The sequence below is a fragment of the Squalius cephalus genome (genome assembly GCF_949319135.1).
Source record: "Squalius cephalus genome assembly, chromosome: 3".
Lineage (NCBI taxonomy): Eukaryota > Metazoa > Chordata > Actinopteri > Cypriniformes > Leuciscidae > Squalius > Squalius cephalus.
The window spans coordinates 7,964,618-7,970,571 of record NC_137124.1 but is presented as its reverse complement, the minus strand read 5'-3'; the positions used below and the strand labels follow the sequence as shown (position 1 = coordinate 7,970,571).

At 33.0% G+C, this 5,954-nt stretch overlaps 1 long non-coding RNA gene across 1 annotated transcript; it reads left to right on the top strand.

The window, feature by feature from the left end:
* The first annotated feature begins 4,184 nt into the window (after positions 1-4,184).
* LOC307154958 lies at positions 4,185-5,237 on the top strand. Its single transcript, XR_013820439.1, has 3 exons — positions 4,185-4,293; positions 4,935-5,003; positions 5,177-5,237. It is a non-coding gene; the product is annotated as an uncharacterized lncRNA (long non-coding RNA).
* Positions 5,238-5,954: the final 717 nt, after the last annotated feature.

Here is a 5,954-nt window from a genome sequence, read left to right as displayed (position 1 = left end):
GTCATTGCTTTAAAATGTGAACGGACTTCATGAAATTACAAGATTACAAAATTTTGTTTCTTCCCGTAAGGTTATCAGAAGATACAAATTGTTTGTCAGTTTATTTAAACTGTCTAGCGCCCTACCTGAACATTAATTACAATTTTGGGAAAACCACCTACCTATTGACTTAAGTCATTGTAAGCTTTTGAGATTTGCGTAAGGTTTTGGATAGTAATGACTCAAGTGTTACTACATCTTTAATGAATGTTAGAATGTTTATAGTGCGTTGACTGCCGTGTTCCTGTGTAGTTAGTCATCAATGCTTGTTCTTGCTCTCTCTCCCTCGCTCATATTAATCAAAATCTATTGACACGATGGTAAAAGGTCGGAAGACCGAAGTTTCACGTGGCGCATTCAGAGATTTATTTCTTGAATTACCGCTGAGTGTGAATTGTGCTAAATAAGTTGCCTTATCTTCTCTGAAAAGCATTTCCGCACATTCAGCTGACATAATCCACACTTTCAATAAACAAAAAAACCTATCCAGTGATGAAATGTTTTCTGTGTTTGACACAAATCTTGTGCGATGTCCTACCTGCCGGGATAATCACAACACGGACAGCATTAATTCATCTTTCTTAATGCTAATTTCACCATTTACTAGTAACCTACATTATTGAAATCAAAAGTTGTATTTGTTAACATTAGTTAATGCACTGTTAAGTAACATGAACAAACAATTCATGTATTCATGTATGTAAACTACAAAGTATTTTCAGGTTATTTATATCATAATGTTTAGAAACATTACCAAAAAAACATTTAGTTTAGACTGAAGTGAGGTGAAACCAGAAAAAAAGTGCAAAGCAAGTTATTTAATAGCTCATTTTTTATCTGGCAGCTAATTTTATTCAATTGTACAGTTTATGGTAGAAAATTAGACTATTAGTTAAAATAAACTTTTTAATGCTATATTTTTTATTCTATTTTTTGATATTGATATGATTATAGACCAAAATAATTATTAGGTCTAGCAAAGAAGGATTTTATCTTACAAAGCTATGAAATCAAGTGGTAAAATCACAGCTTTAAAAAAAAAAAAAAAGGCAAGAAAGTCTGTCTCTGTGTTGGTTTTTGAGTCCAGGGTTGAAGTTAAGTTATAATCACCTCATTAAATTGTGATGAAATGTTTTATTATTTTTGGAAAGATATTTCATTACTTTACACCACTACAGTTGCATCTTGAAGTCGTGCTGGTATTAAAAAATATTGTGAAGGTATTAAAAAAGGTATTAAAAGGTATTAAATTCAACTTAAGAATTTCTGTATATATTCTGTATATGATCAGAGATTAACTCTGTGTATTGGAGGTAGATGGTTGAACCACAGAGGTATATTCAATGATGTGCATAGTCTGGAAAATAATTACAATAAAGATAATGAATAAACTAAATATATATACAATAATAAGCATTCACTTACATAATGTAAAATAATTATTCTTAATTCACATCAGTGACATTTCTCTACTCAACATCCAGTTAAATAAACAGAAACGAGGTATTCCACAGGAAAATAGGCTGTAAGCAACCATGTCATCAATAACATACAGTGCCCATATATGGATAACCTTGTGGCAATATGAAGAGCATTCAAACAAACATGACGCTAATCACTCGTCTGGTATTATAACATCTTAACAGACCAACATCATATCATTAACCCCCTGGGGTCTGAGGTGTTTTCTGGCCCTGGAGGTGTTCTGACATGCTCTGACATTTGTGCTTATTTCTGTTACTTGTGACATTTTCATGGCTAAAGTCTAATTACACTGTATTCAGCACAAACTCTGCTACAATAATATGTCAGCAGCATGTATGTAAAAGTTTGTAGTTTTGAGATAGACATTTATGCATGGTTTGTGAAAATACAAAAAAAAAATGTCATTGAAATAAGGCCATGAAACCCCTACTGATTATTTCTTCACAAGACTTTTGAAAATTGTATCACGTAGCCTAGAATATTTGCTCCAAAACTATGTGAAAATCACCCTGACTGCTCATTCAGAGAAGACAATATATTGATTTAAAAATTGTAAGACGTGTTTATTGTAAGAAGGATTTTCACACCTGAGAAAGACAAAGACCCTCCCTAATGGCCCTATTAGGAGCCATCAGGCCCTGTCATTCTGAGCAACCTTGCACAAAGAATGAGGAGTTTTAAAAAAGAATGGCTTTTTGATTTCATAATCCAAAGATGCACAACAAATGACAAAAAAGCACACTATTGAAAACAATGATCCAAAGACCGAGACCTTTGTGCCATTCCTAAAAACATTGTACATACCTTTAATTTCCAATTAAAGTTTATTTTCTCTATTTTACAAAAGCACAGTGTTTTGATTTGATTGTAAGTGGACACATACAAAAGTAGAAATATCACAGATTCTTTTTTCATATTTCTTTTTTCTGTATGACCATAAATGACAGAGAAATTTAAGTTTATTGTGCTACTATGTGAAGAAAATCCATCAAAACGTGCGGGCGCGTTTGTCGACCCCAGAGGGTTAATAACCCATAACACTGATCTGCAGCTTAATAAAGAATGAATAATCATACTTTAATATTACCGATCTGAATAACAGAACGATCTCGGACGCAAAAAACTCTGTTCAGATCACGTTTAACACAAATATAATAAAATTGTCTTACTTTGAGGTCAGTGACTAACATCGTGATATTCCATCTGCAGCAATCACTACGAACAAACAGGAATCAACAACTTTGCCGCTGACAGCTCGAACAGATCACACAGCAGATAGCAGCAGCTCAACTAACTACTGTACAATGCTCGCTAACGGCACATTATCATGACTACGGTTTCATAATAAAAGTCCCCACTAAATGAGCCTTTAATACATAGTGTTACCGACCTATATATAGATTAAAACCCTTTTCTGGGTCAAAATAAACTCAAATGCAATAGAGTTTATGACTATCAAACTCTACAAATTTATACCAGTTTCCCAGTAGTAAATACGACTTGAGAGTGCATTCACATCTGATTTTCAACTTGGAAACTTGTATTTACGATTATTCCAATAGCACATAAAGGCAACATTAATCCTGTAAAGCCTGACATATGAAAAACAATAGCTTTTTTTGTAAGTATTTTCCTCTGTTTTATTCAGAGGCCCAAATTGAGCAAAAAAAAAAGTTTTATTTAGAAATTCTGAAAGCTTGTAATGTAAATTGAGGTCTTTATAACAGTATAGTAGACTGCTTACATAAAATGCATATAAATATCAGTTTTCACTTGATATCTATATGTCTTATAAGATGTTGAAATGCTTAGTTTTATGATCAAAGCATTGCAGTTTGTATCAAGACAATAATGATTGAGAGATGAACAAACATTCCTCAAAAGCCTGATGGATAATTTTTGATACTCACATTTTAACAAAATTGATGTATATTCAAGTAAACCTAAATTGCTTTAGTCTAGTATATGTTCATCTTGAAATATAACTGAAGTTATTCTTATTTTTACCTTTTATTTTGTTATGTAAAATTACCTTTTATAGGTTTATTCTTATGTAATCAGTAAAGATTTCACAGCAAAAAAAAAGGACTTGAAGGTGGACTTCTTGCCAATAAAAGCATGAATTATCAATCAGACGACAGAAGGACTGTAGTAGATTGTGTTGAGTTTCAGCAAAGTTTTGATTATGTGTTGATTATTTAGAGTTCTCAGAAATTAGCATATCAAATATGAAACAGTATGCTGCATAGGGTTAAGAAGTATTTTATACTCGCTTGTAAAGGAAATTGCAATAGAATAATGGAGAGAGATAAGGAAAAGAGAGTTCCTTGGAAGAGAAGATCAGTCAGGAACCGTGGTTGCGCAACACACTCATGTTGTGTGGGAGTTTCTCTCTATAAAAGGGAGAGTGCAGGCCTGTGTTAGACTACAGCAGACGCTCACTTCACACGTTTACTGGCATTTCTCTGCACAACGCTGATTCAGAATGATGAAGTTCACCGTAACAGCCTTCGTGTTTCTGATCTGCACCGCTGCACTATCCACAACAGAAGGTAAGCAGAATATAACATTCATAACAGTGTTTTAAATCAATTCATTTGCAGATATTTACACCAACTCTCTCTCTCTCTCTGTCACTGCAGGAATACCTCAAATGAGCAGGCGCTGCCAGTGCATTCAAACACATTCAAACCCACCAATTCCTACTGGAAGAATACTCTCGTTGAAGGTGATTCCTGCTGGACCACACTGCAAAAATGAGGAGATCATGTGAGTGTGAATCTTACTAAAACAACACTTCAAATACAGACACATTATTGCTTCTTGCTTCCATCTGTCAAGGTTCCACACTCCTCCTCCTCTTCTTCTTCTTCTCTTCATCATCTCAGGAGTTTACATGTGTGGTGGACACTTTTTGATGATTTTTTCACTAATTTGAGAGATTTAAGCCTTCATATTAAAAGGTCTTTAAAATCATTAGAGTGGCTGGTAGCGTGTGAAAATTCATAACTGATGATGATACATGGATGTTTCGTCTGAATGAATGAATTTGAGGCTTATTTTACTCTCCTTCATGTTGTTTCAAACCTGTATGGCTTTTATTTTCACCAGATGTTTAGCAGAATGCCTGAGCTGTTCTTCTGTAAAATAAAATAAAAGGTCTTGCTTTATATGGAAAAGAGCAGCTTGAATATTCTGCTATAAATAAATACTTTTGTATTACACAGAAGAAGAAAAAAGTCATACAAATTTAGGAAAGCATTAGGATGATTAAACAATGACAATGTCTATTTTTTTAGGTGAACTTCATTTAACAATAAAGTCGTGACTTACCAGAATGTCATTTATAATTCCATACAATCGTGTGTCATTTTATAGATTTTAAATAATCATACATTTGTTTCTTACAGTGCTACAATGAAGAAAGGAATGATGTGTCTCAATCCTAGAGTAGACTGGGTGATTTCTCTCAAGAAAGAGTAAGTTTGTCTATGATGATGTGTCACACTTATTATCTGTCTTATTATTATTAATATAAGTTCATTCAAATCATGCTAATGGATGAATTTTAATTAATACTTTTAATCTCGGACACTGTGGCACCTTTCATCCCTCAGACAGTAATTTAATGTGTGTCTCTTCATGTTTGCAGAATGTGCAAGGGGAACATCAAGAGCCAGTATGCAAACTGTTCTAAAAACACAAAGAGCAACTGAAGTACTATAGAATTTCTCTTGAAGTATTGAATGTGAAAACATGCTTTTTATAAAATGTGAATTGATTGTTTGTTTGTTTTTATTTTTTTTACTTATTATTATTGTCTCACTAAATTATAGTTTTATATGTTCATGTAGTTTTGCATTGTTTTTGAATGATGACACACTTATACTAGCAATAAAATATGTTTTAATTATCTTAATGGATATTTTTGTTGGTTTTTATTGAGCTTATTTTTTCATCTTGCAAAACATTACTAGGTTACTGTACATGTAAACATGAATTCAATATTATTCCCTGAGCTATTCACCATCATGTCATTCCAAACCTGTATGACTTTATTCTGCAGAACCCAAAATCTGATTATTATTTTTTTACATGCAGTTACAATGAACTGAGACTGAATCTTTCTAGCTTTCAAAAGCATCATAAACATGTAATAAAAATGGACCATGTAACTCATGCATACATCTGAAGCCATTCAAGTTATTGAATCTCATGACATCTGGTCTCATTTACATGTTAATGCACTCTTAAAAATAAAGGTTCCAATGGGTTTTCACAGCGATTCCATAGAAGAACCGTTTTTGGCTCCCCAAAGAACCTTTCAGTGAACATTTCTGTGATTTCTGTGAACACAGTGATGCTTGGCTTTTTATGTGAGTTTGTGGTTTTTGTAACGGTGTTTACCAAAATATTTAATTTGTTGTAAG